Genomic DNA, 25414 nt, shown 5'->3' with positions numbered 1-25414 from the left:
CACCGGAACGCCTACACCGCATGGATAGCTCACACAACGCGGACTGCTGGAGGGGGTGCGGTCAACTGGGCACTTTAGCGCACATTCTTTGGGATTGCCCCTTGTTATCCTCCTATTGGCGACAGATTCTGGATGAGGTGTACAGATATTTTGACACAGAGCTGCCCAGATTCCCTGCATACATCATCTTGGGGGTCCCCAATGCCATTACTTACCCCTTGAAGTCCCACTGGGGGAAACAGATAGCCCTGGCGCTAGGGGCGGCCACACAGTGCCTTCTAGCTTGCTGGAAAACACCCTGCATACCCACACATCTAGAATGGCTGCACCGCCTCTGGCATATCTTGGGGATGGAACGTATCTCTCTGACATTGGCGGGAAAAGGCGCCTCTTTCCCGGAACTGTGGCAGCCGTTCAGGTCCCTTCTATGCCAGGAATTCAGGGAGCTGACGTGTCCCCGATACTTACGCCTCCTTAGGTATCCTTGGGTTACGGGGGGGGGGTGTAACTGATAGGACTAGCATGCACCTCTTTGGCTTCCCCCCAACTTTTGGTGGTGGAGGCGAGCTCAGCTGATTCTGCTCCCGCTTAGGCCGGGAATGTGTAAATTGCTTGACGCTATTTTTTCCTTTGTTAAAAACCTTTAATAAAAGATTTAAACCTAAAACATAGCTACATATGGATGGCTAAGAACCTGTCTAAAAATACATTTGTAAAATGCATAAAAACTGTTGTCATGCATAAAATGCACTGGTGCTGTACATATCAATGCAATGTTTCATTCTAAGCATATATTTACATTGAATGCTAAATGAATGAACATACATATATTCATTATGAAATGGCTCGTAAATACAGAAGAAAAAAAAGCCGAAACCATTTCATGTCAAGTTAGATAAATCAACCTTGTTTGACAAGGTGACATATTGTCTCTGCAAGTGTATCAAAGAAGTCTGTTCTGTAGTAGGGGATCTCTGTGTATAGTCATAATCTATGAATAGCCCCGCCCATGTGCGGGGACCCCGGAGCAATCAAAATATCTCTTAAACTGTCCTGCATTTGCAAACCTGCAAAGACACTTAAGAGACAGACAAAATAATACAGCCTAATAACAATATGGCTGCACTGGCCAGCACTTCCTCTGAAGTGAACACAAAAGCCAAAATAAAGTTTAAATGTCATTTTTATTCACATCTGACATGTTCCTTTATTGTATCACACTCCCTTCACCAAAATCCCTTTAAACAATAGAGAGGAAGGGGTGGACAGACAAGCCCTATAGGCTGTCATTATGTGTCTGCTAAAGGGATACCGTGCCTTTAAGGAACTCTCCAGAGACCCCCGGTATCCCAGGATGCACAGCCAAAGCAAGTTACTTTCAGTTCTTTTTTCCGGCTCCTGCTAGCAGGACCCTGGAGCTTGAGCTCTACCCTTTTGGGTGGATATTTGGACTAAATGTTGGTTTTTTGGATAAAATAGTGTGTTCATTCGACGTCTAGAGCCTTTCTCTACTGCATCCTGCAATTTGGTGCAATTTGCCCACTCTTAGCATGGCTTTATTGATAAATGCCCTGAGTGTGGGAGGAAAAAGGCCAAGACGGACCCACATGATGTCTGTATCCTCTGCTTGTCATCCTCACATGTCCCTGCTACATGTGCCATCTGCAAGACCTTCTCCAAGAGGACCCTGAGGGACAGAGAGAAGATTCGCCTCCAGGGACAGGAGAAGCAGAGGACAGGTGGGACTTCGGGGCATGGAGGATCTCATTCCCCTTCCTCTGCCCATGCTTCAGCCACTGGAGGGGCCTCCGGGCAGAAAAAGGAGCAGAAACGACGCCTACCGGCTGGTAGGTCGCGTTCGACGTCGAAGGCGACGACGTCTACGGCGAGAGGTAAAGCACCGGTGTGTTCGCCGTCGATCCAGGGCTCTGGATCGCGGCGTTCTCGACGTTCGACGTCGAGAGAGGGGCCGGCGAGACCTAGGACTAGGTCGCCGTCGAGGATTCCACGGTCGACGTCGACACACCATCGGCGTCGTACCGAGCCCCTCGATGGATCGACGCCGAGACACCGGCGACTGCCGTCGAGACGAAGAAGATCGCCGTCGAGGCACAGATCGCCGTCGAGGCACAGATCGCCGTCGAGGCACAGATCGCTGTCGAGGCACAGATCGCCGTCTAGGCACAGATCGCCGTCGAGGCGACAGAGATCGACATCGAGGCACGGATCGCCGTCGAGGCGAAGGTGATCGACGTCGAGGAGACATCGTTCACCGTCGACGTCGAGAGACTCTCCGTCGAACCGACGTTCGACGTCGAGGGGCCACCGTTCGACGTCGAGGGGACGCCGAAAGGCGAGGAGTCGCCATACGAGGTCAACGACCAGTTCGACGTCGGTGACATCTGGTAACACGTCTTCGGTGATTACGATCTCCAGTCATGGATCTAGGAGACGACGGCGCTCCCCCTCGTTTACTTCAGCACGGGATAGGCCCGCCAAGAAGAGCAGGGTGGACGGGAGTCCGGACAGTGCTGGTCCAGGTTCTCCTGCAAGGAGTGATGGAGCTCCGCAGCCTCTCCCTCAGCCGCTGCCTCAGAAGCCTCCTACGCCTCCTCCGCCTCCGCCTCCTCCTCCTCCTCAGCGACCTCCGCCACCGCCGGTGCCTCAGCTCCCGCCGTCTCCTCGGCTACCGGCGATTCCTAAGGCTCCACGCAGACCGAGGTCACGCTCTTGATCTCGCCGGAGGTCACGGAGTAGACACAGGTCGTCCACTCACACAAGGCATGGACGACGGAGGTATAGATCTCGTTCCAGAGGCACGAGGTATACGGACTCTTCTGGCAATGGACGGCTCTCCCCCTCGTTGTCGGAAACTCCGCCTACTCGAATCTCGCCGGTGGATGATATTGCCACTTTCCAGGATGTGCTGATGAGGGGGCCGGCGAAATTGGGAATCTCAGTAGCAGTCCCGGTTCCCACTACCTCGGTGATATTTGAGACATTGCACAAGGCTCACCTGTCACGCCCCCTCCTTCCTTTGGTTCCGGGTTTGGAGGAACCAGCCATGGAGGTCTTCTTGACACCAGCCGTGGTGAAGTCTGCTCCCTCACGGTTGCAGAAGAAGTACAGGGCCCCTGATTCGGACCCGGCGTTCCTCAGGGTGGACCCTCCCCCGGACTCTGTCATTGTGGTTGCGGCTCGTAAACAACACTCGAGGACGAACTCTTCCACGGCTACTCCGGATAAGGAGAGTCGCAAGATGGACTCCTTGGGGAGGAGAATGTGCTCTACGTCGGCCACGACTATGAAGGCTGCTAGTGCCTCCGCCCTGCTGGGTCGCTATGACCGATCGCTTTGGGACTCTCTGCAACAGTTTGCTGCCTCCCTGCCTAGGGACAGAAGGGAGGACTTCCAGGAGGTGCTGAACGAGGGCATGATGGTCTCCAACCAGATCATCAGTGCGACGGGGGATGTATCGTTGCTGGCGGCCCATTGGTACTGTCATGGAGTACACATGAGGAGACATTCCTGGCTGAGGCTTACCTCTCTAAAACCTGAAGCGCAGCAAAAGATTGCTAACTTGCCCTTCTCTGGCTCGACGTTGTTCGGGTCTCATGCGGATGACGAGATGGCCCGCATGAAGGCCGAAGCAGAAACCCTGAAAGCCGTGGGGTTGGAAGAACCCAAGGAGCAGAAGAAGTCATTCCGTTCCTATGGCAGGCGTTATTCTAAGCAACGCGGTCAAGGGCGTCAGTCTGGTCACCAACAACAGCACCAGCAACAACAACAGTTCCCGAGGCAGTCCTTTCAGAAGCGCCAGAGGGGCAGAGGCCAGCATCAATCCTCGTCGGGGAACAAAGGCCCGGCCGGGTCGAAGCCCTGAAAGGTCACTTCCCCCTCGTCCGTTACCCGCTCCGGTGGGGGGGAAGTATTCAATACTACCTGGCAGAGTGGAGGACAATAACTCAGGACAAGTGGGTGCTGAATATTGTTTGCAATGGATACAGTCTTCGTTTCACCAGCCCGCCTCCACAGATTCCACCAGTGCGCTCTCCCTACATGGTGCGGGAGCTCCAGTGGGAGGCGGACGTTCTGTTAAGGAAGAAGGCGATAGAAACTGTTCCTTTGAGGCAAACAGGAAAAGGCCTTTACTCCAGGTTCTTTCTCGTCAGAAAAAAGGACAAGAACGAGTTCAGGCCTATTCTAGATCTGCTTCAAGCAAACAAGTGGATCCGCAGAGAAAAGTTCCGTATGTTGTCCCTGCATCAGATTTACCCTCAGTTGCATCGAGGAGACTGGCTGTGCGCCATAGATCTGCAGGACGCTTACTTTCATGTGCCGATCGCACCAAAGCATCGCAAGTTCCTGAGGTTTCTGGTAGGCAACAACCATTACCAGTATACAGTACTCCCGTTTGGTCTGAAGTCTGCACCACGGACGTTCTCCAAGTGCATGGCAGTGGTGGCAGCACACTTGCGGAAGAACAAAGTGTTTGTGTATCCATACCTGGACGATTGGCTGATCAAGGCTTCCACGTTCCGGGAAGCCCAGTGTCACTTCAACAGGACAGCTGCCTTGCTTCATCGCCTGGGGCTGCACATCAACATGTCGAAGTCAGTGCCGATCCCTGTGCAGTGTCTCCAGTACTTGGGGGCCTCAGTCAATACCTTGAACGCAAGCGTGTGTCCTTCGGAGGAGAGACGCTTATCGATCCGTGGGAAGGCCCTGCGCCTCCTCTCAGCCCACTCTCCTACAGTGAGGACGGTGTCCTCTTTACTGGGGTCGATGGCTTCCTGCATCTTTCTCACCCCCAATGCACGTCTGCATATGCGGCCCCTGCAGGAGTGTCTGGAGGATCAATGGGACCAGAGGCGGGGGCGTTTGGAGGACACGATTCATCTGTCCCAACACGCTCTCCAATCTCTGAAATGGTGGTGCTCCTCAGAGAATGTTTGCAAGGGGACTCCCTTTCACAAGGATATTCCGGTCCAGACTATAGTGACCGATGCGTCTCTCCAGGGCTCGGGAGCGCATTCGGGCCCTCTTCAGATTCAGGGGATATGGTCACAGACGGAGATGACTTATCACATCAACTTTTTGGAACTCAGAGCAGTACACTTGGCCCTGAAGGCGTTCCATCCCTCCTTCACGACGAACTCCCTGCTAGTTCAGACGGACAATACTACTACCATGTATTACCTCAACAAGCAGGGTGGCTTCCGTTCACGCACGCTGTCTCGGGAGGCACAGACGATCTGGAATTGGCTGGTGGCCAGGAACCTAACGATCACGGCAACCCATCTGCCGGGAGTGCAGAATGCCCAAGCCGATGCGCTCAGCATGCTCGTTCAAGAAAATCACGAGTGGGTGCTAAACGACGACGTGCTAAGAGACGTCTTCGCAGAGTGGGGCACTCCGGACATCGATCTGTTCGCTATGGCAGAAAACAGCAAATGCCGCGACTTCGCGTCCAGGTACTACCAACCAGGGACACTGGGGAATGCCCTATGGATCAGCTGGTCCAACAGCTTTCTCTACGCCTTTCCACCCATTCCCCTGATTCCGGCGGTGCTGATCAAGCTGTCGCAATCCAGAGCCAGGATGATCCTGATTGCTCCGGAGTGGCCGAGGCAATGGTGGTTCACCGACCTTCTTCACCGGTCTGTTCTGCCACACCGGCGCCTGCCGTATCGGCCGGACCTTCTCACGAAGTTCGGAGGACAGATGGTTCACCCCAATCTCTCGTCCTTGAGTTTGGCAGCATGGCTCCTGAGCTAGTGCAGTATGGACACTTGAACCTACCTCAGGACTGTATGGAGATCTTGAAAGAGGCGAAGAGACCGTCTACGAGGACTTCTTACGCCTATAAGTGGAAGAGATTCTGTTTATGGTGCAAGGCAAAGGACATCGACCCTACATGCTGTAAAGAAGATGTTATTTTGCCTTATCTGCTGCAGTTAGCTCAATCTGGGCTTAATTTTCAGTCTATTAAAGTTCATCTCGCAGCTTTGACTGCGTATAGAAAGGGCCCTTCCCAAACCTCATTTTTTCAAATCCCTGTGATTAAAGATTTTTTGGAGGGTTTGCGTAAGGTGTTTCCCCCTGTTAGACGACCTTCTCCACCATGGGAATTGAACGTGGTGTTGTCCAGATTAATGAGGGAGCCTTTTGAGCCTATTCATAAGGCTTCTCTGCAGCATTTGTCCTGGAAAGCCGCCTTCCTTGTGGCCATTACATCGGCCAGGAGAGTAAGTGAGATTCAGGCTCTGTGTTGTCAAGAGCCGTATACTTTATTCCATGCTTCTAAAGTGGTGATGCGTACTCATCCTAAGTTTTTACCTAAAGTGATATCTGATTTCCATGTAAATCAAATGATAACTTTGCCTACATTTTTTCAGCATCCCTCCTCTCCGGCGGAGAGGTCTCTGCATTCATTAGATGTGCGTAGGGTGTTGAAATTCTATCTAGATAAGACAAAAGACATCCGCAGGTCGGATCAACTGTTTGTGAATTATGGTTCAGTAAGAACTGGTCTAGCTACCTCAAAACAGTCCATCTCCAGATGGATTGTGTCCTGTATTCAGCTTTGTTAACAGAAAGCTAATAAGACGTTAGGGGGTAAGCCTACAGCGCATTCGACTAGGGGCAAAGCAGCGACTACAGCTTTGCTTAGGAATGTTCCAATTGCTGACATTTGTAAGGCTGCCACCTGAAAGTCGGTCCATACGTTTACAAAGCATTACTGCCTGGATTCTGATGCTAGGGCAGATGCGCAGGTTGGACAGGCTTCGCTGAGGAATTTGTTTGCACAGTAATTTGTTGGTGTTTGGTTTTTACTCCACCGCTGTTTGTTGGTTGGGATGAGCTTGCCATTCTATTAATAGATTATGACTATACACAGAGATCCCCTACTACAGAAGGAGTAGTTTCTTACCTGTAACTCCAGTTCTGTAGTAGGGGTATCTCTGTTATAGTCATAAGCGACCCTCCCTCCTCCCCGGTGGAGTAAAACTGGCAGTATCAGGCCTGTTGTTATACACCTTCAAAAAGAACTGAAAGTAACTTGCTTTAGCTGTGCATCCTGGGATACCGGGGGTCTATGGAGAGTTCCTTAAAGGCACGGTATCCCTTTAGCAGACACATAATGACAGCCTATAGGGCTTGTCTGTCCACCCCTTCCTCTCTATTGTTTAAAGGGATTTTGGTGAAGGGAGTGTGATACAATAAAGGAACATGTCAGATGTGAATAAAAATGACATTTAAACTTTATTTTGGCTTTTGTGTTCACTTCAGAGGAAGTGCTGGCCCGTGCAGCCATATTGTTATTAGGCTGTATTATTTTGTCTATCTCTTAAGTGTCTTTGCAGGTTTGCAAATGCAGGACACCTTAAGAGATATTTTGATTGCTCCGGGGTCCCCGCACATGGGCGGGACTATTCATAGATTATGACTATAACAGAGATACCCCTACTACAGAACTGGAGTTACAGGTAAGAAACTACTCCTTCTCTATGAATAGTTCTACTAGAAGAAGATTACTGTGCCATAAAAAGACAAATTCAAATTTGGAAGAAAAAAAAATTATCATAGGAAAATGTTCCAAGTTTAGTCTTTGTTTTGAAAAATGAAGGCCAAATTCAGAGTCTTCCCGGTACACAGTCGGCCGAATCAAAAGTCAGTGTATGAGGATGGAGAAAACATGAAATCGTCTAATACTGTAGACAAAAAGTCGTCTACCGTTGTAGGTGAAAGTTAAATTACCTCGTTTAGAAGACTAAACGCACATAGATGAGAAGCATCGCCTTCAGCATGGGTCTCATCAGCAATATTCGAATCGGATGTTACCTACGTGCCTGTTGTTTCCTCTCGTACCACAGCAGTAGCAATTTGCGTCTGTGAGATCTCAATGAATGCCGTCATCAGGATTGGTAGCCGCTGGGGACAACACACAGCTTGGGCCGTTACCGGGTCCAGCACAGTATCGAGATCCGTAGGCATGACTGATAGGAGTGTTAGACAGATGTCTAGCACGCATTCTTCACTGCAAAGCAGGCAGCGTAGAACAGGTAAGATGCAATCTTGCCAGATTGGTCTGAATGACAGAAACCATGTGGTATTTAATTCTCGTAGAGCTCTCTCTATGCTGCTCGGAGTAACGTCGGTGATTTGGCATGCCATATCATAGCAGTAGGAGCAAAAATATCCCTGCAACGAGTCCAAAAAGTAGTGGCAGTCTGCCAAACACAGAGTGCACAAAGTTGGGAATTATTCCGAGGACTGCTTGAAAAGGTGCTAACAGTCCTGAACACATGGTCTTAAATACATGTATAATACCGCTCATATCAGACATGTTTAAGATGCGTTGCAACATTTCTGAGAAATGTATAGGGCAGTTTGTATTCGGCAGAAGTCCTTGCGACTTGTAGATCATAGGTTTCTTTGGCCGAGGTCAGTGGCACAGTTTGTTGTAAAAGAATGGCTTTCATTCTGCTTAGAGTATCAATTAGTATAGCAGAGATGTTCAGTGAAGGCCATAGAGGCGACTCCCTGACTGTCTGTATTTGTGGAAACAAGACTTGCATACAGCAAGTCACCCTGGATGTAACCGTTACTAGATATGGGATACATGGCAACATGCCACAGCAGCTGTGATCATTCAACATGAGGTAACTTCCATTTGAAAGTAATCCAAAACTTGGATTAATCACTGCAGCTGGTGAGCCTTGCAGGTGACAGGATAAGTTTGTAGTGGAACCATCGCAGGCCCCGTGTAAATTAATACCCTGACAAAGGAGAGAACCGCATAGTGCATTTTCACAATCAGTACCGCTAAGAAACACTTCATGCCCCCCACTCCAACATCTATGCGTGTAAGGTAACTCCCAAGATGTCTTGATGTATTCTTTACCCAACCTTTCATATTTGCCTGCTGGTATATGTTTTAGGCAATATTGAAAATGGAAAGTTGTAACAGGCAGAGTAATTTTACCATGTATGATCCACTCAGTAGCTGTTTTTTCTGCCACCGTGAATGGTAATTTCTCCAGTTTTTCAATGCTCAGCATCGTATAGTCTGCTCCCCTTTGTGCCAGTCTGATCTATTTATCAGTGAGATTGAATTCTGAAAACCGTAGTGTTGATTAAACGCCAAAGCACATAGCCTGAACGCAAGTTTTGGACGGTCCAGCCTAATAGCATTATAGAACGTAATTGAGACTGACCATGTTGCAACTTGACCAAGTTGTTCCTAACTCTTTGCCAGATCTGAGACAAAGGAACTTTAAAAGGTTTATTAGGACCTGGTCATATTGACTACTGAAGTGACAACTGCACAATTAATGCTTTCCAGGACTAGTGACACAATGTGGACCACTTACTCTTCAACCAGTCGTTTATTTATTTCACCAATTAAGGAATAGCTATTTGGATACATCGACTTATATTAGCCTTGAGAAAGTCCATGGGATGAAACACGTGTCGGCTGCCTGTACATATATTTCGTTTCCGAAGAGAAAAATAAAGAACTTTAAAAAGAAAAGATTTCAGAGCAACTTGTGAACTTCGATTGCTTTACATGAAAAAAACAGAAGAAGCCAGCCTCATTGGCTTCAAATATTAGTTAATAGAAATGAAGGGTAATAGCAATCCCTCAAAAAGGGATGAACCGCACTTCTAACCCTTCTTTTTCCCTGATTCGTCAGCAGCTTCTCTTTGCCCCCTCCTTAGGAGTCCGAGGTTTCAGCGCTGGGATACTCGAGGGTGACTACGCGCTCTATAAAAACCTAAAATAAAATAAAATAAAGCGCTTAGATGGTTACTGAAAAAGGGGTGCTGTACAAGCTGGAGCACCGATTACCCCACAGTGCTGGTAACAGATCAAAAACCTGTTAATCAAAGTACAAATTGTTTCAGCAATAGCACTCCCTATCACATTTCAATTTGGCGAACTTCGCCCACACTACAGAGTCACAAGTGCTTGTATTTACAGAAAAATTTTCCGCCGCTATTGTAAATTGCTCTTCTTTTTATTCTTTAGTAGAAGATTTCCCAGCAGCAAATAATTAAGATCAGGCCAACACGTGTTTCGTCTTGTACCAAAATATGTACGCAGACTTTATCAAGGCAGTATCATGGATCAAATTAAATCTAAAATGATCTTAAGAATGTTAGATGTCCGCGGTACGTATGGGACCAGAACAAACACAACTCGAGTATGTATTGGGTGATGAGAACAGTAAAATCACGTTGTGAGTAAAGTATCAGAGAAAGAACAAAAAGGCAGTCCCGCCTTGATAAGCAGGCTCCCTGCTAACGGTGCTATCACCACTCGAACAATGTGTAAAGTGAAGTCCCGATGTAGACAGCTTCCCAGCGCGCGCACACACAGCCGCACCCGAATACTTCACAGGTCTTTAAAAGACCATTTACATGGTAATAAAGCTTTGTTGTATTTCACCTCTTAGGCCCCTGCATCTCCACTTTGACAATCACTGGAATCCCCCGGGCCCCCACAGAGCAGAGTCTCAGAGTCCGGGCTGCTGCACCCGGCAGTGTTTGCTGACACTATTTAATTTTTTTTTTAAAACACAGGTAGGATGTCTGCAAGGTCCGCGGGCTGCCATGGAAGGCTTGCCGGGCCGCTGACGGCCCGCGGGCCATACTATGAGTAGCCGTGCTCTAAACAAAGCTCTACCCCTGCACTTGTCAAACTTTTGTACCCCAGACAGATTTTGTCTCAATGTTATCTTTCCAAAAGTCGAAACCCTGTCTAGACAGTTGGGCAATAAAGGCTGCAGAATAAATCTGTTTCGTATTGGTTAACATATTTTTCGTTCCTGTTTTATTTACATTCTTAAAATAAAACGTTTCTGGATTTGATAAGTTGAACCCTGAAAAATATGGAAATTTCATTGCAAAAGTTTTTGAGCTACCCTTTGGAGGTGTAGGACAATGTTCCCATTGGTTATACATAAATACATTTCTAGGTGATGCAGTTTCATGCAAGAAATGATTACCATAGTGATTATAGCAATACATTTGTTCATAGTCTGATGAACCCTCTAAATATTCATGATTTGTGAATACTGCAGACAACTCTAGATCAGACATCATGTTATTAACAGTCTCGAAGTCCCAATCATCAGAAAACGTGCTAGAGGTAATAAAGTCACTTAATGAAATTTTAAATAAGTGTAGTTTGATCAGGTCGATGGACACAAATCTTTTCTCCTTTTTACCAGCAAGGGGCGGCAGTAGTACTGTTCTTGATCCGTGGATTGCTAGGACAGGTACTAGTTGTCTGTAAGAAGGCCCAAATTCCTTCTTGTCCGTGATCTTTTCTCTGACTAGATCACCAAGCTTTGGGATCCAGACAGGCCTTGCTGGGACGGTTGGTTTTTCCCCAGTGGTGGTTGGCTTCAGGAACACATTGCTGTGTTTCGATCTTAGTTCATTTAAGTCCTGTAACACAGCCAAATGATCTTTGATATCAAACTTTTTAATTTCCACCACTGTGCCCTTTATGTCAAGGTCCGGAATCAACACTCTAGTTCCAAATAGGACTTCATATGGAGTGACACCCCCTAGAGAACTTCTTGGCAAATTGTTTAATGAGCGTTGGACCCCATAAAGATGTTTGACCCACCCATCACCCCAACCTAATACCCTGGCTGTTATAGACTGCTTTATGTCCCGGTTTTTTCTTTCCACAACAGAATTTCCCTCAGGATGGAATGGAGAAGAATACCACAATGCTACACCCAAGCTAGCCATGGCTTCTTTGTAAGCTCGAGAGCTAAACACAGGATCCTGGTCAGAATGTAGTGTGCCAATTGCGTATGTGCCGATAAAGACTCGCATATCTTTTATAATAGTTCGAGCGTCAGCCGGGCGCCGAGGCCACATCCAAAGGAACCTTGAACACGAATCCACTGCGACCATGATATATTTATAGTTACCATCCCTTTGTAAGGGACCGCAGTGGTCCAGGTAAACACATGCTAATGGTTTATCTGAAATTAACAGGGGCGTCTGCGCAGGACGTTTCACAGTAGAGACTTTCATCTTCTGGCATATTTCGCAGTCCAAAACATAATTCCTGGTCTGTTTCCTAATGCCTGGCCACCAGTATCTCTGTTTTAATAACGATACGGTGGCAGAAACACCTGCATGGGCAGAGGCGATTCCTTCATGTGCTGCTATGATTAGTCCTAATCTATGTTCCTTGTTTGGTATTACCCTATCCCCCACTCCAGGGATTCGAGCAAACGGAACATTGTTCGCATCAATTATATATGAGTATTTGAGTGGAAACTTTTTAGGTAACGCTGCACCGCTGCCTTTGCTTGAAGCATTGACAGCCAGTATTATTTCACTCTCTATTTTTGTTTTTGAACGAGGGATTGCAGCTACGGAAGCCATTTGCTCAGCCCCTTTAACGGCTTTATCAGCCAATTAATTCCCTTCAACGTGAACGCCATCATGTTGATGACTCAACGTGTGTATCATGTGAGTGTTTTGTAGTCCGTTTCGCAACTGAAGTACCTGTTCCCAAAACGTTTTATGCTTAATTGTGCCACCTTTTGCATCTTTGAAACCATTTTGAAGCCAATTCTGTAAGTATTCATTGTATGATTGAACACAATAAAAAGAATCGCACACAATCAGTGTGGGGAATTTGAGATCCGTATTTTCAAGTGCCATTTTAAGTGCTTGTAGTTCAGCTCGCTGAGCTGTACAATCTCCTAGAGATTGCGTTTTTGTGACCATTGGTCTAAATTTACCATCGCACATACGACGTTTAATGATCGCGCATGCTGCACTATAAGCTTGCTTACTTGCCGTAGCGGGTTATGCAGATCCGTCAGTATAAATTATAAATTCGTACTGGTCAAGAGGGAGAATTTCATTAGGCAGAGGAATTTCGTGTCCGTATTTCAGGAATGCTTGTGTTTTCAAATAAGGATCAAAAACATATTCAACATCAGTTGCAGCAAGAGAATTAACCCATTGTATCCATCTTGGATGTATAGCTTTTGCATTTGGAATACTCGCTTTTGTAACTGCCTCTAAGGCTGGTACAGGGGTTACGACCATAATGCGTTTCCACTGTGCAAGGGCTCTTTATTTTGCTTCAGCGGTTTGAACTGCTGTCAGATTTTTTTCTGCCAATGTGAATTTCATTTCTGCTTGCATAGAAATGTGATTTGTATGCAATTGGTACTTTTTCACCTTCGTTAAAAGTTAAGTAGGTGAATCCACATTGACCCGTAATTATTCGGATCACTAAGTTGCGTACGTTTACGCGTGTTTGTAAGTGTTTTGTTGCTAACATGTCAGCTTGAAGTGAACGCAGGATATCTGTGTGGTCCCGTGTCCAATGTGTGATTTTGAAATCAGGTTTTATTAATTCGTAGAGAGGTTTATCCCTTTCTGCGTAGTTTAGAATGTATGTTCTTCCAAAAGTTAGGAAACCTAGAATCAATTATAAGTTTTTCATTGTTTTTGCAGGTTGGAGCAGTGTACACTTTTCTAAAAAGTTGGCTGCCAGGCTTTTGCCTTCATTTGCTAGTTCATATCCTAGGAAAAGGACGTTGAGATGAGCAATTCTCGATTTTTTTTTTTTTAATTGAATTTATAACCTTCAGAGGTAAATCCCAGTATAATGGTATTCACTCTGTTCAAGTGCTTGTTCAGGTCATCGTCTGTCAGATAGATATCATCTACATATGACAATGCCTTGTCATCATAAATTTGTAGTAACTCGGTTACCCTTGCTGAGAATAACCCTGGACTATTCTTGAATCCCTGAGGGAAATGACAGAATTGACCCTGGGTCCCCATTATTGAGAAAGCTGTCAAATACCTACTTTCAGGTGCTATGTTTTGACAAAAGAAACCGTTAGAAATATCTAATGTGGTTTTATGTTTTTTACGCACAATGTTATTCATTAGTACTGTACTATGTGCATTTTGCAATGCAAATGTTTTACAACAAGAGTTTAGGTGTCTGTAATCCGAAACTAGACGATATGTATTGTCTGGTTTGGAAACAGGAAACAAAGGATTGTTCATTGATGAAGTGCATGTTTCAATCACTAATTGGTATTCAAGTTGATCTAAAATCTCCCTGACCTGTTTTTTAGCTTCTTGCTTAATTGGAAACTGCCTTTGTGCAGTTGGTTAATTTTTTAACTGGATCTTATGGTGAGGTGAATCCTCATCCCATCCTACATGATTTTTGTATAATGCTGGGGCTTGGGCCACTGCCCATTTCCTGGCATAAGTATATTTTAAATGTACTGGAACATGGTTGGAGAAGGCTGGCATAATGATGTCTTCGCCATGTGGGCACTCTCTGACAAATTCTGGTGGCCAGTCCCGTTCTGCTAGAAGTATGTCATAACCCCTTGAAAGATGCTCTCAAAAGAGTGCTTTCACTTTTCTTGGTATGTCTCCCTCCATCCGGAGTGTTATTTCATATAACCTATGTGGAGAGCCAACCCTGGTGTCTACAGTCTAAACTCGAATGTCTTCATTCAAGTCCACTGTCTCCAGAAGTCCCTTCAGGTTCTGGCGAGCTATTGTCACTTCTGCTGCACTGTCCAACATTGTTTGAGCCCATTCTCCATTCTTGAGTTGTGTTCTCGGAATCCTCGGCATGTCTTATCTTCAGACCTGCTACTTTCTTCTTGGAGAATTGAGGTTTTGGTTTGTTTTTCTGAACGTGTTTTGGTTGTCTTTGGACTTCACGCGTTCTTCTTTGTGATCTGACCGTCCTCTTCTTTTGGATGTCTGTGAAGATATCTGAAAGGTATGAGAGGAACGTGTATCAGTATCTTGATACCTGCCAGGTTTTCTCAAATTATCCCTATTCCTGAGGTAATACCTCCTTTCAGAGGGCTCCTTTTGAGGAGACCTACCTCGGGATTGAGAATCTATCTCTTTTGAATGTTGTTTATCATTTTCCCACTTCTTTTTGGAAGAGGCAGGATTGTTTTTAGTAAAGGCCTTTTCAGGACTTTCAGACAGTTGTGGTTTAACTGGTTTCCCTCACAAACTGTCTCGGCCTAATTCTTCATAGGATTTTTCTATTATTCTGGCTAGTTCTTGTGGTTGTTCTGTTACATCAAATTCCCTTAATTTCTGGCGGATTGCCACTGATGCTGCTTCTCCTTTAATATTAGATAATATTATTGTTGAGACCTGGTCGAAATTTTTCAGTAACTTCATACCTAAATGCAGAGCAGGCTCTGCCCCGTGTTCGTTTTGAATTTGTTTCAGGACATCAGGTATTACCGCCATAGACGGAACACCATGTGTTTTAGTGTAGATAGCAGCAAAGACGGTGCCCCAAGTGGTGCAGTCTTCCAGATGTGGTGTGATCCCCATTGGCAAACAGATTGTTAGAATTCTATGTTTCTCATAAGGGCTGGTATTAGGAAATACCGCTTCGATTTGAGTAAATTTTTTAGCTATCCAGAACGGAATTTGTTCACGTTTTGTGGGCATTTTACCCATGACTGCATATAAAGTCTGTGGTGTGATTTTTAGCGCATTCCCCTGGTGAGAGGTTTGTCTAGGAATGGCTATTGTTGGTTGGACTGTGAAAGTCTGCATGACATATTGAACCAATTGTCTATATATTTTGATCAACTCCTTGAGTTGAGCAAGTAATTCTACGTCTGACATTTCTTCAATGTCCGTATGAGGTGTGTAGCTAGCTAAAATCGCCCATGTTGCTCCTGTTCTACCTAGTGGACCGAGCCTGGTAATGTGATTGTAATGTTGTAGGGCGCCTTTAAACCAAAGATCATGCTCCTGGTATGTGAGTGGAATTTCAATATCCTCGAAAGGAATATATTCCTCAGGTGGTTCATCTTCTAGTAGAAGTGAAACGTTTTAGTTACTGGATTTTATTCTGGGAATACTATCCATGAATAGAATACCTCTGTCTGGTGAGATTCATGTGCCTCTATCACAAAAACTGCTCTACCACCTCTTGGTGTTAGGCCATGTTTTATAAGTTTTAGAGTGATGGCTGTCCTTAAATTTGGAGCGATGATTTTGGCATTTTCATCAAAACCTGTATAATCAAAAGCTGCTGTGACATCGCCGGGAACAGCTCCACCGGTTCCGGTGTTGTTATCCTCGTTTTGGGACATTTGTTTAATGAAAATTGCAGAGCAAGTTTCAAGGGAACAAAGATATGGTACACAATATTTTGGAACACTGTATCCTTCAACGTTGAACAAGTCAAACAGCTAATACATAGAATTTTTGTCCTACTCAGCTATGGCGGATATTATCCCTACCCACTCCAGACTTCTTATGGAGTATTATGAGTAGGGGTCTCTGAGAAAAGCAGGAATGAGATACTTCAGTATCTAGCGTTAAATTAGTGCCTTACCAAACCGTTGGGCGCCATGTAGTCTAGTTCCTATATTCCTGATAGGCCCTGCGCATTGGAATAATATACACTATAGTTTTGACATAGGACTGAGGTCAGTATGTCTCTATCGAGTACATTAAACGTAATTACTTGTTTGTGTCAGCTAACTCAGAGGTCACTAGAAACTTCTCCAATAAACAAGAAGGAATTAGTTTCTGACAACCTCATAAACATGACAACTTTGTTTCCCTTAGAATCGGAACAATCTCAGAATCGTGGAAACAATAGATAACAGTTTCACTTAGTCAATTGTGCATGCTTAGTTTACACAGGGTTACACAGAAATAGACGGGAGTTTCAATAAAAAGGGTTTATTGAACAGTCTTATTTCTCGTGCAAGAGATATGAACTGCTACAATCGTAAGACAGAATGTGAAGTAAAATATGTACAGCGTTAGCAGTAAGGTAAAATATTACTGCAATAGCCTGGTTTATAGCTATGACAGATATTCATAAAAATACATACATAAATAACACTGGCTAAAATGTTAATACTCATCTGATGCTTCTAGCTAGTTCTACCCCAGTGTACCTACCCTAAGTGTAGTACGAGGTAAGACGTATGTGCTGTTTGTCTATGGTCTAGTTTAGCTATAGTTGCCAAGATTTGCCAAAAGTCCCTCTAGGTTCTAGTCCGCTCCATACCTTAGAATGAGTGAGGTTGGAATCTCTTTCCGAGTCTCGATCTCTAACACCCCGCAAGGGAATTCAGAAACACTGGAGCTGGATTCTCTGCGAGGAGGATAACAGCGTCTAGTCAGTGCATCAGGCGGGGACTTGACTTCCTTCCGAACTTGCCGTGGCGAGCCGCGTCGTGCAAGTAGACAGCCAAACTGTGGTTTGCCATGGTAAGTGAAGGTATATTTATACCTTGAAGGTGTTTAGGAATGCCAGTATTGACGTAAAAGTCGGGCAGAAGAACGTCATGAATGAACCCCTAAGGAATAGATGTTCATGCATAATAAATGAGTTCTTGGAGAAATCAATATCCAAGCAAGGGGAAGTCCTAAAGGCTTAAGAGTCTGGTTTTCCAAGAACTTGCTGTGACATAGATGAACGGATGTAGGTGACCATGCCTGTATTTGGTTAGCATGGGAAATGACTTAAATAAGGGTAGGATTTCTGTGCCTAAATATGGGCACTACGAATTGTGCCTATATAAGGACATGAATCGGGAAACCTATATACGGTATCTAAATCGACACACAACAAACCATCTGACCTCTGGAGTCCACCTCTTTGTCCTGGGTACAAGAGGGTGTAGGTACAGTCTTTTTGGGCTCCTCTTAGGTCACAGACCGCAGATCCAGTCCTCTTCTGATCTTCTGCAGGTCCCTGTCCATTCTTTCACCAGACCTAGCCATCGTTCTGGTCTGGGAGCAGTTTTCACACCTAATTAAAATCAAGTACTTGCATACCAGCTGTTAGGAGGCCAATACTAATTAATTAGCCTATTGGACGTTCTGACAGGTAAACTGTAACCTTCTAAATATTTATTAAAAATCTGGCTTTTCCATTAGACTTGATATTTACTAAATATTACTAGTCCTTGAATGACTTTTGTAGCTGTTTCCTGTCAAAAGTTACAGATTAAATTTTATAATCTGGACTTTGACATTGTCTAGGATTCAGCTACATCCCTGCCATTGAAATATATTGTGGGACCCAGTCACTTGACAAGCATGCCAATTTTAATTTTGCACAGCTTCGCGTCCCCAGATATTTATATTTTTTCAACTTAAATATCTCTAAAACTACTGAACGGATTTACACCAAATCACAGAAAGAAAGCTTTCTGTACCAACATCTAGCTTTCTGCCAAATTTGGTGTAATTACGTTCAGCAGTTCGGGCTGCAGTCATGTTAACAAATATAAAATCCCCATAGAGATAACATGGGAAAACATGTTATCGGCCCCCTGTTGACGGATCACCCTGAAGCTTTCAGCACAGCAGCTGAACCGAAAAGGGAAGGTTTTATTGAACATTTCGTGAAGATTCGTCAATGCTGCGGCAAAGTTATTGGCAAAACTAAAAATGCTTTTCCTATGGAAACGTTTTATATATATATATATATATATATATCACTTAAAAAACCATAGGTTTCACACATGTTATAGTTAGGTGGATATTTCACTCGTAAAAAACCAATGAAATTCCCCCGTTATAGTTAGTTCAGATAACTATAACTCGCGCGCCCGCAATCCTGCTCATGACGTCACATATTACATCACTCATGACATGGTCAGTGGCATCACTCATGACATCACTGATGACATCATCCTTGTGATAGAGTGGCGGTCGCGCGAGTTATAGTTATCTGAACTAACTATAACGGGGGAATTTCATTGGTTTTTTACGAGTGAAATATCCACCTAACTATAACATGTGTGAAACCTATGGTTTTTTAAGTGAATTTGCAAGGTTTTTTAAATGCTAATTCCTAACTATAACGTGTGTGAAACCTATGGTTTTTTCAGTGAATTTGTACGGTTTTTTAAATGCTAAGTTATGTATGTATTATTGTTTTTTTATATATTTATTTTACAATAAACTACGTAATACATTTTTTTTTTTGGGGGGGGGGTTTCACCATGCGCGCACGGTGCACGCACCCCCGCGATTTTTTTATTTATTTTTTAATTTTCAGCCTTCGGGGTCCTTCAGGGACCACCTGACAAAGGCTAGGGGGTCAGGAACTCTCTACCCTGCCCCCTTTTCACGTTCGCCACCTTCCTTTTTCACTCTCGCACTGAAAACAAACAAAATGGCGGCCGACACTTCCTGATTTCGACCGATTCGAACGTTGACTAACATGTAACCACCAATCAGAAATACGCTTGTGCACGTTAGGGTGCTCGCACGGTGCGCGGCTATAGATATGTATATGCTTTTAACTGTAATTTTCTCAGGAACTACTGAACAGATTGACTCCATATATGCAAAAGGCACATCCCTGACCTGAGGACTACCTCTCTGCCAAATTTCAAGTAATTCTGTTCAGCCGTTCGGGCTGTACGTTCGACTAAAGGTCCTATGGGAAAATGCATGGGGAAAACGCGTTTTGGGACCCCCTTTTTTCTCGGCCCCCGCTTGACGAATCTCCCCGAGACTTTCAGGGTAGGAGCTGAGCGGAGTGCCCCATTAGTTTTGAAAATTTCGCGAGGATTTGTCACCCGGCGCCAAAGTTATTCAAAATAGAATTTTCAGATTTCCTATGGAAACACGGTCCTAACTATAACTATCTACTGGCGACCGCCAGTAGAGAGTGTGTATATAGATATATATATATATATATATATTATTATTTTTTATTTTTTTCTGCCGTGTGCGTACGGTAAGCTTACCGTACGCGCACCCCGCGATTTTTTAGATAAAAAATTTAAAATGTATTTTTCATACTTTTGGGTCCTTCTTGGACCCCCTGACAAACGCTAGGGGGTCTGCAACTCTCTTCGTTGCCCCCTTTTCACGTTCTCCACCTTTGTTTATCAGTGTGAGACACACAAAATGGCGGCCGACACGTCCTGATTTCGACCGATTCGAATGTTTACAGTCATGTAACCACCAATCAGAATTAAGCTCGCGCACGGCGGCGTGCGCGTACGGTAAGCTTACCGTACGCGCTCGGAGCGCGCCTATAGATATATATATTGATTTAAATGCTATTTTCTCAGGAAATACTGAACAGATTTACACCAGACCTGCAAAAGGCACATGCCTGACCTGAGGACTACCTCTCTGCCAAATTTCAAGTAATTCTGTTCAGCCGTTCGGGCTGTAGCTTGGACTAAAGGTCCTATGGAAAAATGCATGGGGAAAACGCGTTTTGGGACCCCCCCTTTTTCTCAGCCCCCGCTTGACGAATCCCCCCGAGACTTTCAAGGAAGGAGCGGAGCGGAGCGCCCCACCTATTTTGAACATTTCGCGAGGATTCGTCAATCGGCGCCAAAGTTATTCAAAATAGAATGTTGCGGATTTCCTATGGAAACACGATCCTAACTATATCTATCTACTGGCGACCGCCAGTAGATAATATATATATATATATATATATTTATTGCTTTGTCACCCACCATCCTCTAAGGGTTCTTAAATTACCTATAATACTGCTTGCTATTCTGATTCAAGCATGTGAATCTATGAAAGATCCAATGCTGGATAAGAAAATAGTTACTTACCTGTGACTGCAAGTATCCAGTATTGGTATCTTTCATAGATTGACATGCAACCCACCCTCCTCCCCTGAGAGGCGCCCCTTATGACTAGGGATGGTATTCCTACTTGTGCTTGAAAACCTGAGGAACTCTGCCTCTCTTGGGAGTATTCTAAAGGGTGCTAGCACCTGATTGGTCATGGTTCAAGTCAATCAATCAGGGAATTGTGATGCGCACTACGCACCCATAAGGGTCTCAAGGCGCTGGGGGGAGGGGGGATTTGAGCAGCTCCGTCTCATCTGATGAGCCAGGTCTTGAGGCTCTTCCTGAATGCTTGCAGTGTGGGGGTTCGTCTGATGCTAAGGGGGGAGTTTGTTCCAGGTCTTGGCTGCGATGTAGGAAAAGGCTCTTCCTCCCGTTTTGGCTCTGCGGATGCGTGGGATTTCGGCCAGGGCAAGGTCGGCACAGCGCAGGTTTCTCTTGGGAGCTTAGAAGAAGATTATTTCGTTGAAGCATTGGGGTCCGGTTTTGTGGAGAGATTTGTAGGTGTGAATGAGCCGCTCGAAGGTCATTCTCCTTACGACGGGGATCCAGTGGAGGTCTCATAGGTGCTGGGTGATGTGGTCTTGTCGTGGGATGCCGAGGACGAGTGTGGCTGCAGTGTTCTTGATGGTCTGGAATTTGAGGAGTAGAGATTTGTTGATCCCGGCATAAAGGGTGTTCCCTTAGTCCAGTCTGCTGGTTATGAGTGCGTGGGTGACGGTCTTTCTGGATACGGCGGGGATCCATTTGAAGGTCTTGCGGAGAATGCGGAGGGTATTGAAGCACGTGGAAGATACGGCGTTGACCTGTCAGTTCACGGTGAGTTAGGAGTCGAGTATGATACCGAGGTTGCTGGCATGGTCCGTGGGTGTAGGAGGGTTGCCGAGGGCAGTGGACCAGCAGGTGTTGTCCCATGCAGAGGGGGTGGATCTGAGGACGAGGACTTCAGTTTTTTCCGAGTTGAGCTTCAGGCAGCTGCTTCTCATCCAGGATGCGACTTCTTTTGTCTTTCCATAGTTTCTGACGATGATAGCAAGGGGGGGCCATGTAGATGTTGAAGCGCGTGGGGCTGAGTGAGGATCCTTGGGGTACTCCGCAGCTGATATCTGTGGGTTCGGAGAGGAAGGGTGGGAGTCTGTTTCTTTGAGTTCGGCCGGTGAGGAAGGAGCGGATCCAGTCTAGGGCAGTTACCTGTATGCCGACATCGTGGAGTCTGGCGGTTAGTGTGCGGTGGGAGACATCATTGAAGGCTGCTGAGCACTCTAGTAGAATGAGGGCAGCCGTGTGGCCTTGGTCGAGGAGAGTGCAGATATCGTCCGTAGTGGCTAGGAGGGCGGTTTCGGTGCTGTGGTTGCTGTGGAATCCGGATTGGGAAGTGTTGAGGATCGAGTTAGATTCTATGGAGTTCGTCAGCTGGTTGTTGACAATCTTCTTGGTGACTTTGGCTACGAAGAAGAGGAGAGAGATGGGTCTTTAGTTCTTGAGGTCTGTCGGGTCTGCAGAGGGCTTCTTGAGGAGGGGCTTGCCTTCTGCGCGTTTCCATTCATCGGGGAACATGCCTATTTAGAGAGTGTAGTTGATAGTACGTCGTAGTTCGGGTGCTATAGCGAAGGCGGCTATGTGCAGTGGGCAGGAGTCAGTGGGGGCGCCTGAGTGTATGCTCCTCATGGTCTTAGCGGTGTCTTCTGTGATGACAGGGACCCAGGAAGTGATGGTAAGCTGGGTGGTGTTGCCGGTGGTAGGTGTAGTGTGGGTGCCTTGGTTCCGTTCATCGAAGTTGTTGTAAAGTCCTGATTTTGTGATGGAAGTAGGAGCCGAGTTTGTTGCAGAGGTCCTGGAAGGGAGGGGCGTCGGAGGTTTCGCTGGGGGTTTGATTAATTATTGAATGATGCTGAAGAGTTCCTTAGAGTTGCGGGAGTTGGTCCTTTTTTTAAAAAGGACATAGATAGGCAATTAAACCGAAGGCCTAGTGCCATTATAGCCTATGATAGTTATACATATTGCTTTACTATGGAACAGTGGGACACCCACTTCGACGACGGGAAATGATTCAAGCATGTGAATCTATGAAAGAAACCAATACTGGATAATTGCATTTACAGGTAAGTAACATATTCAATGTATGGTGCCAACAGAAGGGTCTCAATCCCTTCTTCTGCCAATAAGATTTGATTCTTTCTTTTTAGTGACATCTTGCTCAACCATAGTTGAAGTTTTCCTCAAAGTCCACCTTGCAGCGATAAAAGCTTATATAAAGGACATCATGAGACATCTTTAGTAAGGTCCCTTCAATGAAAACTTTCCTGGAAGGCCTAAAGGAACGTTTTCATCCTGTAAGGGCACCTTCAGAGGTTTGTGAACTCAATTTAGTTATTTTAAAATGAATGGGTCCTCCATTTGGACCTATTCGCAGAGCTTCATTGTAGCATCTGTCATAGAAGACAGCATTTTAGAAGCCATCACATAAGCTTGCAAATTTATTAATGTATGTGCTCTTTGGGCTGTTCAATCTTGTGCAATTTTCCTCTCCAGCAAGGAACTCCTGAGGAACTATCCACTTTTTTTTTTTACAAAGGTGGTTTCAGATTTTTCACGTTAAACAAGCTAGTACTCTCCCTTGTCTCTTCTATAACCCATGTACTCCAGGTGAGAGTTTCTTGCACTTGATAGACGTTAGGAGGGTTTTACATTTTATTTAGACAAGAACATTAAGTCCAGTCAACTGTTTACCCACTGTGACTCAATGTGCATAAGCCTAGTTACCTCAAAGCAATCTATCTCTTGTTAGACTGGGTGTCTGTACAGGATATATATCTCCAGGACATTTGAATCTATACTTCATTTGAATAATTGTACTTTCTTTTATATGGTATTCTTTCAAGCAAGCAAATTACTTTCAAATGAGTGTTTCTTCAGCAGGCTCCTAGGGATGGGATCTACATGGCTCCATCTGTCTTCCGCACAGAGGAGGAACATTGGTGCTTGAATAACAGAAATAGAAGCAAAAACTAAGATGAGAAAACAATATTAAGGGCAAGGTTTCACCATTTGTGAAAACAAAATGGATGATGGTCTCTTCATTTGCTTGCCTATTTTAACAATATTACAAAAGAAGATATTTGTTTGATCTATGAATCCTGGTGTCTGAATTTTGAGGCACTTGAGTGCCATACAACCCCTTCCCCCACTTTTAGGTGCACCTAATTCTTTCTGATGTGAGAGGTCCCCATCACCTTCAGCCACTTGCCTCAGGTCACATCCTGTTTCTTGTCCTGTGGCATCCGGGAACTCAGCACCGCTTTCCTTATGAAGGATGGGTGAGTTAGTCATTTCAAGATAACTTTCGACATCGCAGTTGGAAGCTCCCTCCTGTTTGTGGCTCTTAATATCTTTTTTGTCTTGGGATGAAGAAGGCGTCCAGCTCCACTCCTCCAGACAGACTCCTTCTGCGTTCTTCTCCTCCAGCGTCACTTTTGGAACAGCCCCCTTCCCCTCTCCCTTGGTTTCCTCTTTCCCTACTTCAGTGGCACTCCACCAGTACCTGGTGGCGTGGATCGGGTCCTGCAAATCTGCCTCTGCCTGACGCAAGTGTTTTTTCTCTTAATCACCTGACCTTCCTGTCCATCCCAGTTACTTCTGGAAGAAGGCAGATGTCAGGCGTGTGTGTATCGACGATTGAGGTTTCTCCCGAAGTGCATTTGCTGCTTCTCTCCAACCTGTTATGGTCTTGAATGTCTTTCTGTTATCAATTGGCGGATAACTTTCTGCCAGGAAACCCTAGAATCCATTCCACCAGGGAAAAAGTGACTGCAACCTGGCTAACAACCATTTCACAAACAGATATCTATATGTCGGCCCCTTGGAAATCAGTCCACACTGTGGTCTTGATTCATAGGCGAGAGCTAGGCCTAATGAAGGTCAAACTACTCTAAGAAATCTTCATGGACGAGGCTCTCCTTGGAGTTTATTTTAGTCTGTATCCTTTATCACTTAGAGCACAGAGTGTGGTGATGATGTAATTGCTTGCTATTCTATTTGAACATTAATGAATATCCTGCAATACATAATAAGTCATGGTTCCTTACTTGTAGTTTTGGTTCTGCATCATAGACATCTTCGTTTAAGTCATAAATGACTTACCCGCCTCTTTGGCTTTCTAGCTCTCCTATATGGGATTTTTTTTTTAAAGTCAAGAGATTATAATCTAGTTATCTCAGTGTATCCTCCAAAAAGGAATGATTTTCTGAGGCAACTGGTACATCATGGGAAATGAAACCTTTCAGACTCTAAAAATGACATACTTTCTAAACTCTTCTGATAGTAATGCCTACCTGGCTGCTCTTTCCCTCAATTATTTAGACATATTAGACAGGGGTTTATGCTCTATGTGCTGTAATGTTGTTTTGAGAAAGGGGTTTTTGTTTTGTATCAAATTTAAAAAAATCGTGCCCTTTTTATGCTTTTGAGGTTTCTCCTCTACATTTGCACATATGCTACACTTTTCAACATCACTAAAATATATTTTGGCTATAAAGTGTTCTGGGGTCCTCTCATGCAGCGGTGTATTATTCCAATGGTTCTACATCTAAGTAAGATGTCTAAGAAGCAGAATCGGGACTACACATAATTAATATTTTCTTTTTTACTACTGTTCTTTGGTAAAATATAAGACATTCAACAAGACAACTGGGAGATACTCTCAGAATGCCCAAGAAGGATGAAATCAAGAATTCCAAGACCCTTCTCTTGAAGGGGGAGCGTTAAAG

The 25414-nt window shown here is 45.1% G+C and overlaps 1 protein-coding gene across 1 annotated transcript in view; it reads left to right on the top strand.

The window, feature by feature from the left end:
- Window positions 1–25414, top strand: part of MECP2 (methyl-CpG binding protein 2) — a 409440-nt gene that overhangs the window by 337625 nt on the left and 46401 nt on the right. The gene's annotated exons all lie outside the window — the stretch shown is intronic.

This window comes from Triturus cristatus, chromosome 10 (genome assembly GCF_964204655.1).
Source record: "Triturus cristatus chromosome 10, aTriCri1.1, whole genome shotgun sequence".
NCBI lineage: Eukaryota > Metazoa > Chordata > Amphibia > Caudata > Salamandridae > Triturus > Triturus cristatus.
This window is presented reverse-complemented; position numbering and strand designations above follow the sequence as displayed.